Source organism: Empidonax traillii, unplaced genomic scaffold (assembly GCF_003031625.1).
Source record: "Empidonax traillii isolate 1590-97213 ecotype Southwest subspecies unplaced genomic scaffold, ASM303162v1 scaffold209:size809316, whole genome shotgun sequence".
Lineage (NCBI taxonomy): Eukaryota > Metazoa > Chordata > Aves > Passeriformes > Tyrannidae > Empidonax > Empidonax traillii.
Genome location: NW_020955402.1, coordinates 659,576 through 672,002, shown reverse-complemented (window position 1 = coordinate 672,002; position 12,427 = coordinate 659,576). Strand labels below are relative to the sequence as shown.

At 42.8% G+C, this 12,427-nt stretch overlaps 1 long non-coding RNA gene across 1 annotated transcript; it reads right to left on the bottom strand.

Moving 5' to 3' along the window:
* Window positions 1-3,766: 3,766 nt before the first annotated feature.
* LOC114059229 lies at window positions 3,767-5,807 on the bottom strand. The gene is made up of 3 exons (XR_003571618.1): window positions 5,757-5,807; window positions 4,995-5,071; window positions 3,767-3,821 (listed from the first exon to the last, which is right to left on the bottom strand). It is a non-coding gene; the product is annotated as an uncharacterized LOC114059229 (long non-coding RNA).
* Between the last annotated feature and the right edge of the window lie 6,620 nt (window positions 5,808-12,427).

The following is a 12,427-nucleotide window of genomic DNA, read 5'->3' as shown; positions in this document are numbered from 1 at the left end:
CCATCGAGACAGGGGGCTGCACTAAAAGCCCTGGAGATCCTTTCCTGGAGTTTTCAGGGTTTGTTTTTCCTTCTGGGAGCGCTGCTGCTCCCTGCTGCTCTCTGCAGTGCGGCAGAGAATCCGGGCTCGGTGCTGCCCTACAGAGGTGAACACCTGCAGCCTGTGTCCAGTCCTCCTTCAGCTTTCCATCCCTGGTACAGTCTTCACTGTTCTGTGTTGTCTCTGGCTGATTCATTGCTCTAATGAGACTTTGCAATTGCTTACTATTTCTTGAAACTCAGCTGAATCACTGCGTTATTAAATCAAGGTCCAAACCAATGTCAGCTTTCTGACAAGCCTAATATGACTCTCTAAATCATGATGGCTGTAACCCTTCAGTTCTAGAAATGCCTTGCCTTCAGCTCTGACACTGCCTTTGCTGCCTGATTTTCAGTGGTGTCTGTGTCCCTCTGTTTATGTTGGCACGCCTGGAAGTCCTGTGCTATATGGATAGAAATGTTTATTGTATAGCACAATATGGATAGAAATGTTTATTGTATAGCACAGTCCCATGCTGTATGGATAGAAATGTTTATTGTATAGCACAGTTCCATGCTATATGGATAGAAATGCTTATTGTATAGCACAATCCCATGCTATATGGATAGAAATGTTTATTCTGTAGTACAGTCCCACTTGGGACACGAGTGTACCCATAGGAAACCCTGTGAGCTGGCAATGTCCTTCCAGGAGGAAAAATGCTTCTGCTCTGTCTTGTTATGGGATTTCTCAAGCAGTGGTGGAGGAGCAGAGCTGAAAACCAGTTACAGTGGCAAGACATGCTCTCCCTGCCAGGCTTATTAAACTGTTCCTGTGACCACAGACGTGGTAATTTCCTTTCAAAGCTGCATAACATTTACAGTTGTGTGCTCCGAGCCTCTCTGTGGTTTGTGTCCTTCCACAGTGACTGTTACACTGCAGAGTTCATCTGGAATTATTTGTATGAAACACTCCATTTATAGAGTAGGAGTCCATTTAATATTACATTAACTAATATTTAACAACTAATATTAACCAATTATCATGCTATGGAGTTTCTACTTCATAAAATTAAGTTGCCATATGCAGGGGATTTTGTTTTCCAAGGTGGTTGTTTCCTGGATGCTTAGGGACTTTTATAGGGAGTTGGGAAGTTAATTCCCAGTTCCTATCTCAGCCAAAACATACAGGCCAGGTACTCTTGAAATACATATTTTACATGCTTAGGCTTATTAAAAGAAACAGAAATGTCAGCTTGTAAAACTTTTTGCCCATGTAGCACTTTCAAGCAAGTTAGTCATAAAATCATAGAATAATGATCTATTCTTGTAGTGTCTTTAGATAATTTTGGAATCCATGCCAAGAAAAAAAGGTTTTGCATAAAATCTCATAAAATTCAAGTAATGATTTGTCATTATAATAATTTCTGTCTCTGGTTTCGACAGAATGTGCCTGTGAAGTTTTCTTATCCCATTCTATTTATAGTCCACAGAAAAAAACATGAGCTCACTCTCCTTTTAAAATAAAGCCCTTTGTTTCTCACAAGGTGATTTGGACAGTAGTGGGAAGATGGACTCTACTTATTTACATTAGCCAGTTCCAATTTCCCCAGACTGACAGAAATTCCCAGGGAAATTCTGGTTACATTAACTTTGACAGAGATATGGGACTGTTTTTGGAAACTTAAAAAAAAAAACCCCAAACAACTAGGGAATACTTTTCATTTTTATTAATATGCAGTATCTTAATTTTGTTTATTAAAGAAATAAATCAAGGTTAGTTTCTGCTTAGTTTCAGATGGTTTTCACAGGAGACCAAAAAAACGAGAAGTCGGACAAATATTGGCCAAGCATCAACCCAGTAAGGAATCCCATAATAAAAATCCCGAGGTGAACAGAAAGAAAATGAAGAGCATGAGAAAAGGGAACATTAAATATGAGTATGCTGTTAGCGTTCTTACTTCAGACTTGGGCACTGCTTTTGTGTTCTTGGAGATTAAACACACGTGGATGAAGACTTGTAGCAAACCCTCTGATCCAGCTGCCTTCCCATGCCGTGCCATGCCATGCCATGCCATGCCATGCCATGCCATGCCATCCCAGCAGGTACAGCCCGAGGGCTCTCACAGACCTCACAAGGCACAGTCACTCCTGGTCCTCTTGGGCAGCTCCCAATTTCTGTCACAAACCACATGAATTTGAAAATGATGTGAACATTCATTTTCTCTCCATCAAGTCTTTCAGCCCTCCTAAAGTCACTTCTTTCCTTCCCCCCATGCAAACTAAAGCAGAAAGTCTGGCCTTGCCATTCCAGGAGCAATTAAGAGCACTTCCAGCCCCCGAGTTTTGCCCAGCCCTCGAGCTCCAGCATCAGATTTATTTCCCTTTTGGTGAAGAAACATTTGTTCTTTTGTAGGTCATTAGTTTTCCTGCTTCATCAACCCCCTGGGTGAGTTGTTAAATGATGTGCAGCTTCTCTTCTGCCCGGTTTGGACTCTCACCTCCAGCTCACGGGACTGAGCCCTGGGCAGGCAGTGAGAAACAAGGACAAAACTCCAGGTTGCACGAGACCATCAGTAAGAGCCCGCTTTTAAGCTGTATTTCAGCTGGCAGCACTGTCGCAGGGGGCTGTCTCCACTAGGTGTCCGTGTTTCAGCAATTTTCGATGAAAGCCTCAGTGAGCGCAGTAGCCCCATGCAAAAAGCAGAACGATTGCCGTGCCCGGCTGGAAGATGGAAACACAAGATAGATTTCCATCTCAGGGCAGTGTGCACCTGGGCCTCTGCCTGGAAAGGCACCAAAGCTAGCACAGAACACTCAAACCCCGCTTTTCACTTAGACTCTCAAACAGGTCCTTTGAGGCTGGCAGACTTTTCACATATTGATTACTGTCTCCCTGTTTACAACCTTACTTTTCCTAATAATTTCTCAAATTATTCTGTGTTTTGTATTAACTTGCAGGAGTAAATAGTTGGAAAAAGCTTTTTTCCCCCCTAGTTTCTCTGTTCATAGCTCTGTTTTGCATTCAGGTGAGTGCAGAATCCTCAAAACAGTGGCTCACATTTTTAGATCCGCCTCCATAATTGTTAAATAATTGCTTTGCTCATTGCATTTCTCTTCAAATATTGATGGCTAATGTTTGCCTACTTTGCCTGAGTATCTAATGGGTGTTGGAAGGCACAGTCATGCTCCTGTGCATATAAATTCGTGCTCACAATTCTGATAAAACTGTAGGTTTATTTATTGAAGATGCTCTTCACTGCACATTTGTGTGATTTCCACACCCATTCATTAATAAGAGGTTGGAGAGCAGCTGTTTCATTCAAACACTCGGGAGTTCCAAGGAGCTGAAATGAAGGCCTTATTTAACATTACTGAATCCCCTTCTAGGCATAACCCAGCAGATTTTTTTTTTCACTGTTTTCCTTCTGGTTTCCCAGGCATTTTGGGTTTGTTAAATGGATTTGAGGGAGTGCTGTGTGCCAGAACATTTGAAGGCAGGTTCCAGCACCAGATGCAAACTGGGCTCTAGTGATTTATAATTCTCATAGATGTGAGTGTAACAGCTAAAACTGAATTGGACTCCAGCACTTTTACCTCTTTTTAAGAAAACAGAATAGGTTATTCTTATTACATAACAAAATGAAAATCTGGTGTCACTCCATTTAATTTAGACCCTGTCCAGGAATGTACTTTAACGTGCTGTCTGCCTTTAAGCACAGAAACAATCCTCCAGGCTTCAGATGTTACCTGAACTGTGTCTCAGAGCTCATCCTAAATGCTGTCCAGGTTCATGTGTCAGAGCTGACAGAAGGACAAAATAACAAGGAAATCAAGATAAAGGTCTGAATCATCACATTCTAAGAACAGAAATAAGCCAAACAAATCAATTTGTTGCCAAAAGTATATATGTTCTTAAATAAATTTAAAAAAAAACAAACGAAAAACAAGCAGACCCAGAACATCCTCTTACGGAATATATCCCAATCTTGAATATTTACTTTCCATTTGTTTAATAACAGGAAAAGGCTTGTAGCTCTTTTGTTGAGTTTTACATGTCAGCATCTAAATATTCTGGTGGTATTCTTAAAACTTTTACCAGGAAAAACAACAGTGCCATGGCCTATACTAGGAAATGTTCTGTTTATTTTAAATGCATTTATGAGCGCACAAAGGCAAACAATTACCTGTCATAAACCGAGGGAGCAACTCATAATGGCTTGGTGTCTCACTTGTACTTCTTTGTGTAGTTCTTTGGCTCATTTGTCCCTGCCCTTCCTGTGTTCTGTTCCTCACCCCTCTCTGTACCTTTTGAACCTGAGTGTGGGTTAAACCCCTTTTCTCACTGCCCCATTTACCTGCTGGGCTCTGCTTCTCCTGGTGTCTCAGCCATGAGAAACGTTGGGATAAAGGTTTATCAGGGATCTGTTTCTGGACCCCCTCGACAAGGATTGTCACCAGCATGGAAGAGGGAAGCCTGAAACCCAAGGGCTGATTTTTAAGTGCATAATCCTGCACTGGACTCTGAAAGAAAGAATGACAAACAGCTTTCAAAGATCATTAAGCTTCCTACAGGAGTATTATAACCTATTTTGGCCTTTCCTGTTCTACTGTGGCAACTGCAGTAACTACAGTAAATTTTGGCCTGATCATCTTAAAAAAGAGATAATTCTGTCACTGGAGGGTAGACTAAACTCTAAACTAGGCTAGTTGTTCCCTGTGTGTAACTATGGGCTTGTTTAAACAATGACTAAGCTACAAACAGCAGGCCACTGGATTCCCTTGGATCAAAATTGTGAGCACAGGAGTGCTGGAAATCCAGCTTCCAGATAAAATAAAAGTAAATAACTCATAAAAGGAAGTGCAAACAGCAGGGAAATCTTGCTTGCATCTGTCAAGCTGTGTAAGGGACAGTCGGAGTGGAAAGAATGGTCAGATTAGGAGGCTCTGGGTGGGCTTTGAGGGCATTTTACATACCTGAAGTAGCTGGGAGGATGTGTGATCTCCACCTGGCTGTTCTGCACCTTCACTACCTGAGCCACACGAGGCATGTCCTGCACAGACACCAAAGTTTCAATAGTGAGCTCAGGGCTCAGAGACCCAGGCTGTGTTATCACACCTACCTCCTGATCATGGCCAGGAAAATGAGATTCAGCACAAAGCTGGGATCATCAGCACTCCTTTAAAAGTGGCTGGTCTCACTGCCGGGGGGGCTGCTGATCTGAGGTTGTTCACCAGGAGTTTACCCAGGAAAGAGCTGGATAATATCCATTTCACAGCTCAGGTGACTGACCAGGGATCCCTGGAATGGCAGGTCAGGCACAACCATTCCAAATCAGGCCAATGTGGACATGCTGTGTCAGCTAAAGGGACCTTTGTAGGAACAAACCAAGTCTATGAAATGGAATTTGAACACTATTTAGTAGTGAGGGCTTTGTAAGCAAGATATATTTCAGAAATCTGAGTGCAAAAAAGGAGATGATCCAGAAAGACTTTTTACGTTATGTTAAGAATTGAAAACATAAACATATTAACCCTGATCATGAGTGTGGTCACTGAGAGAAATGTCTGTAATGTTGGTTAATATTAATATGTTCCTCTGAAGATGGTAATAAGATCATATTAACAACATGAGTGAATTAAAGAGGTTGGCACAGGGCAGAACTGGTTGGTCAGGACTCTTCTGAGCAGTACAACCAGTGCTTCAACCCTCAGAGACTGAAAATCACCTCTGCTCACCTGCAGAAAGAGTGGCATTTTGTGTTTCACTTCCCTTGGAAATGGCTTGGACTTCATCGCTCAAAAAGCAGGATAATAATGGATCAAATGGCTAAATAAATGTTGGACCTATTCTGAAGTAAAAAGAGAAGCCCAAGCAATTTGTATTTACCCTGGTGAAACTGTGCCATGATCCAAGCCCACCCCTGGAGCTGACCTTGGTGTGTTGGACTCAAGCTGAAGTGCTTGGTCTTCCCTGAGCTGTTCCCTCAGGGTTCCTTCTGCACATCAGCTGCCACAGAATACTCAGTGATGTTTCTGCAAGGTTATTTTCACACATGCTAAAATTTACAACGAGCTCCAATTCTTTTGCTTCTCCCATAAATCCAGAGCAGAGGAGCGTGGCCAGGCAATATGGGTGGCTGTGCTGGAATATGAACAACGCTGTGGTTGCACTGCAGCAGGTTATGAAACCTCCTGCGCAATTTATGACAACTGGATTTTGTATCACGAGGGAAGAAGTTGATTAACAGTCAAATGACGACTGGATGTTGGTATTCAGATGTGTAAAACAACAGATACAAACATGCAAATCATACACATATAATTGAATGTCCCAGAAAAACTATATAAATGCCCCATGTCTCATATCTTTTCCCTGATAATAGCAGGGAGAAATTACAGACATAATTTAATGATCTAAAATGTGTTGGCTTTCAACATTTATGGTATTTCATATAAGTGATTTTCATCCTGTTGTGTCCTGAAACGCTAGAGAAAAATGAAGGATGTTTGAATTAGCACTTTCAGCCTGCCCCAGATGGAAAACTCCATCCACAAATGGATATATTCCAGTCATTGTTTTACAGCCACAGAGACCCACAGGAGAATCACAGTCTGCAAAATGCCTGGAGGGCTCAGCATTTCTGCATTTGGGTCTGGGGTTAGGGAGAACACTTGCAACAGAGCACCCTGATGGATGCAGCTCTGAGAAGGCTCTGAGGTGCCTTTGAAAGTGCTTAAAGTCTGGAACAACCAACCTGTGCTCAATTTGTTCTGGATATAATTGTGGGAGTTTGATGCACAGACTGCCTGGAACAGTGGGATAAACCCTCCTGTTTTGTCACACCATTGTCCACCTGGGGTGAACAGAGAACCACTGTGTGCTGATCAGAGAACGGAGTCCTGTGGGGGATGAGGCTGGAATTCCATGGGAACAGTCTCCAGGACTGTGGATTTTGGGTTTGCATATGATGTGCAGGTTGCTGTCAGGGGGTGGGTGCAATTTTGGACCCTAATTCTGCAGTCATATAAAGAGATGTTTGTTACATTTAACAGGCCACAGCCATGAAGTGACATCTGAACTTCACTTCTTATATTACTGATGGCAGAAAACATCCTCTTTAGCCTTCAGATAGAAGTTTCTGGGCTTCCTCCTAAAGAATGTTCCAGTTTAAACCACGCACGTTTTCCTTACTCTCTTACCAGATACCAGAGGTCTTCTGTTTGGTATTTTTTTTTCCCAGAAAACTGCTCTTTTAGCTTTCTTTTCACCTTGAGGTGAGTGTTTTCCAGCTGGTCTTGCTTACCAACACAAGTATTTTAGATATACCTGCCTTTGCAAAAAACATGTTTCTAGATCTTTTGAACTGTGGCATAAATAGTAATATATTTCAGTCCCAATAACATAATTATTCTCATTCCTAATGTTCTTCATTCAATTAGCTTATAATAGCTACCGTCTTGCCTCAACCTTTTCTAGGGTAGGGACTGTTTTTCAAATGCAGCAGGAAAATAAAATCTTGTTCCTGCTCGAGTCCTTAACGCTGTTTTAATGAAAATATTGTGGCAGTGTGTATAATTTTTTTTTAGTCGCTCAGTGGAAAGTCTTACAGGTCCCAAATTAGCAAAAGTTTTGTAAAGTTCATATTACTAATCTATGGAATTTATACCAAAGGTGTTGAAATCACTTACGCTTTTGCTGACTCACTTCCCCCAGGGATGGCTGGTGACCTCAGAGATGCCCTCACACAAGTTCAGGGCACAGAGTTGCCATCTGCAGCATGAAGAACACACTGAACTCTCAACTCTGCTCCGTCCTAACATTTTGGCCCCGTATACCTTAGTGGTCTGCAAACCCCAGAGTTTGTTTCAAAGGCCATTTTCTTTTACAATCTGCTCTGACTCAGATGCTCAGTTAGTGTGGTATTTACAAAATATCTGTACCCCCGTGAATTTATCTTGCCAACAGAAGTTAAATGGTTACATATTAAAAAGATTTTATAAGCACGATATGCCACAGTAAACATTAGTAAAAGTTGTTCTAAAACTATTTCTGTCTTTTGTTGGGAAACAATTATTGAGGCTTGAAGGGGAAGACTGCTTAGTAAAAGGAAGGAGAATTAAACATACTGAAGTTTTAAAGGAACTCGGCTTTGCTGATTAAGTGCTTTTTACAGAAATGCAACTAATGTTTCCTTCTTTTATAATTCTTAATTCAGGCCCAAGTGCCAGTAAATGACTTTCTTTGCTGTGCGTGGAGGTTTATTTTTAGTCACAAGGAGAGTATAGACAGCAGACTGAAAATCAAGCTGACTGCACACTAAATAAATACCACACACTTAACTCTTGGTGTCAACTCCTTCGTCTCCCCGTGGCTCAGCTCAGTTTTCTGACTGGAACAACTTTTCAGTAGCCATCTGCCAAGGCTCTGAAACTGCCTTGTAGCTGAGCCTGTTCTTGTCTTTCTGAAAGCATCAGTTTTAAAGCTCCAAGGTTCTCCTAGGGTTGAAGTTTGCAGTACTTTGAGACTCACAGTGGAGCTGGAATTTGGTCTCCTCTCCTGTAAACTTGCTGTCAATCTGAGAGCAGAACTGCTTGGCAACTGGAGCTGTTCCCCGTGGAAGTGTGGTGAGAGCTGGGCACAACCACCACACTGCCCTTTCAGAACCAACATTCCAGCCCTGATGTGTGACAGATAGAACAGTTCCAAACGAGTCTCTCACCAAATGTGTAACATCATCAGATGAAGACCTGCTAAGCAGGTGACAAAAGACAGAATCCGAGTTTTTCAAAGCCTGCCAGGCTGTTTGTGCAGTTTTTCTCGACATCGAGGGATCCAAGAGATTTTAAATGAATGATTTTCCTTTCCTCTTGTGTCCACCAGTGCTGTTTACCAAACTATAGTTCATGCTGAGCCGCTGCTTTTCCCTCCTGTTCCCATCTTGTTGAATCAACACACCAGCAGAGAAAGCAGTTCTGGGATGGTCAGCCTGAAGTGTTTGCTACACCATTAAGGAACAGAACATTCTCTCTCGTGTCAGCTGGCTTTCAGCAGTGTTGAAAGATGGAATCAGCTAATGCTCAAGCTCCCTGAGATCCATATGTGAGCTCTGGTAAATACGCAGTTTGGCTCCAATTAAGTGCATCACCCCCCTGCAGATGGGACTGCACTCAGCTCTGCTGCTCCAGGAGAGTTGGACTGTTCACAGCACCTGACCAGCTGAAAGGCTGATTGTTTTCAGCCCTTCTCATACTGTAGAGGTAACACAGCACCAAGCAGTGAACTCCTGATTGCAGTTCATCTCCTGAAGCTACAAACAGGATTGTTTGCTGAGTGTCAGTCCCTTACAGGGACACAAAGCCATTGGAGGTGACAGATGGCTCACCCAGGGCATCGTTTGCTGATGTGGGGCATAGCATGGATGAATTTGGGGGTCTGATCTGACCTCTAGAACTTTTTTATTTTGGACACATGGAACCTGTAAGACTCTTACCTTGTGTTGCAGAAACCAAGCTAAATTTGCCAGGCTGGTGCTTGGCAAAAAAAAAAAAAAAAGTCTCTGCAATGTCTGTAGTCAGTGCAACGTCTTGTACACATAAATAGGTGTCTGATGTCCCCAAACACCCAATCAAGTCAGACCCAGCTGACATTCCTTGTTGCTCACTACAGGCCCATACCAAGAGAGTGTCTTTGGGCTCTGGCAGAACGGGGGGTGTGAGGGGTGGGTCCTGTCTGTCCCAGCTGCAGGGTCACCCAGTGCCACCCCATGGCACTGGAATGGAGGGAAGGAAAGTCTGGCGACTGCAAACCATTGACACAACTCACTGCAAGACTGTGGCAGGATTGCAGCAATTCCTGCAATGGGCCCAGACCCCTGGGAGAACAGTGTCTGATTAACAAATGATGGGTGGCTGGACTGGAATACTTGGAACAAATAAAGCAGCAGCCCTTATTATGCAAGGTCTATATATTTTCCTCACAGACTTTCACAGAAATGCCACATTTCTGACACCTTTCCAGCAGCTATTTAGAGACACCCTGGGCTAGGCAGGCAGGATGTGAGACTGCAAATATGACTGCTGGGTTTGTTCCCTGTTCTGACACGCACTTAACAAATAACACCTCAATTACTCGGTACTCCTATTTGCAAAAAGGAATGAAGCCACTTACATACAACTTACTCTGATATTAACAGAGAATAGCACTGTTATTTAAGACGTATTATTTCCTATAATTCCATTTAAGCAACTCTTTTACAAAAACTCATTTCAAAATTATTATGTATTCATAGCAATAGTAGCATCTCTGTAAATGCAAATTCACTCCTTCATCCTTTTAAGTATCTATATTGCATATTTAAAATCTCCATAAACCTCCTTACTCCGAAGGAATATCCTGGCCTCATAGGTAAGCAGCAGGAATTTGAAAAGGCTCTCTCATGCACACTCATGTTTTGTATGCAGGTTGCAGCAAATTGTGATTGCAGAAAATGTGGATTAAAGTAAAACTGCTCTTGAGGACAAGACTTAACTGTTCATTCACGTCTTCGACTCTGAACCAGCAGTAATGGCAAAAGTTGAGACTCTGAATGATTGAAAAGCCCATCAGGGATATCTGATTAAATAGCAGTCTTGTATTTGTTCAAGTAACATCAGTGGTAGAGGGGCTGAGGACCATCATTTGCATCATTGGTTTACATTGCTGAGAAATCATTCCATCAGTTAAAAGGTGACAGGTTTTAAACCAACACGAATTCCTTGCTTCACATTCAAGTGAATCAGAACAGATGAAATAAACTCATGCTCTGTTAATCAAAGTCTTCCCATGCAAGTCTGTACCTATTTTCATGAATGGCAAATTTGAATATCCCCTAATGTGCCAAAAAACCAGCAAGGAGTTGTTAAACTGTACCAGACCCCAGGTAGTTGTAATTTGGTAGCACTATTCCAGAGACCCTTCCTTCTGCTTCAAAAGAAGATGGGAAAAATGAATGTCAAACGTGGCACTTCTGCAGAAGGTTCTGTCTTTGCTGGAATGGGAACCATGGCTGTGGGAAAAACGTGAAAATTGAGAGCAAGGTCTGAAGTGCCTGGGTTTGAGCTCACTCTCAAGAGGTTACAGCCAGGTTACACTGAGTTTCAAAGGGACAAACCCCTGCCCTTGCTGCCAGCTCTGAAGCCATGGATTTATTAGGAAAGTGGCTCCCCTCCTGATCGTGTCACACAGCCCAAGATGGGGTTTGGAACCGAGCCTGAGCCCCCAGTGCCAGCCCTGCTGCTCCTTCCACCCGTGGGATCCGCTCAGAGGGGTGCAAAATAACCCCCTCCATCCCAGCTGCTGGGAGGCTGCATTGGAATCCAGGGTGTTCCTACCTCTCACTTCTTGAACAAGAGGTTTCAAGTTAGGAAGGGTCAGGAGCTCATCACTGTGATTTAGACTTCTGCACAGAGTATGGGTGTAGGTAATCTCACCCCTTTCTTCCACATATCAGCATTTCAAGGCAAACACAACTGTTTAGTCTCTGCCACACTGCTGCAAAGTTAAATAATGTCAGTGCACAGAAATAACTTCAATATATGTACTTTACTGCTTGCAATTTAGTAACAAAACCTGTTTGCACCACAGGGTACCCAAATTCAGGCTGATAACTGTGACGTGAAAAGCACCGTTCAGGAGTGGGACCTGGAGGACGTTTCTGGGGGGCAGCACCTATTCAGAATTAGCAGATTCTGATTATCAGTGAAGAAAAGAGGTAGTGGACACCAACTTGTTTCATAAGGAAAACAGGAGCCTGCTGCATCTTATCCCTGTATAGCCAAAACAAAAAGGAGATGCCAAAGCAGGAGCTTCCCTCAGAGATATCTCACTATCTGTGTGTGCCACTGAACAGGGGGGGCCAGGGCCAGCCAGGCCTGGCTGTGGGGAACAGCATTTTAGTGACATCAGCAGCACATGTAACTCTGTGGAAGCTGGGGGGGTGTATTTAATACCTGTTTGCAGCCAGCAGCAGTCAGTTTGTATTGGCAATAAAGCCAGTCCTCCAGGAGGAGGGGAGGTGTCACTGCCTCAACTGCCCTGGAAAATAAAAGCAAACACAGCAGAATGAATATTCTGAACTGATGTTGATGATGATGTTAATATCATTAATTCTAGGAGGGCTTTCTCTTCAGACAAGTGGCCAGAAACTTCATTTTGTGAAACTCGTGCTGCAACGTTTACAACCATGACAAGAGGTGATAAAAAGGACTTTCAGCCCACACAGAATAGTTTTCTTGAGTAAAATTGCTTGCTCTCTTTAGGTCTGTAATGACCATTAATATCAAGTATGTCCTTAACATAAACTTTCTCATGATCCTGAAGTAATTTTCCTCCCTTCTGTTGAAATTGAGAAAATGGCAGAGAACACTGA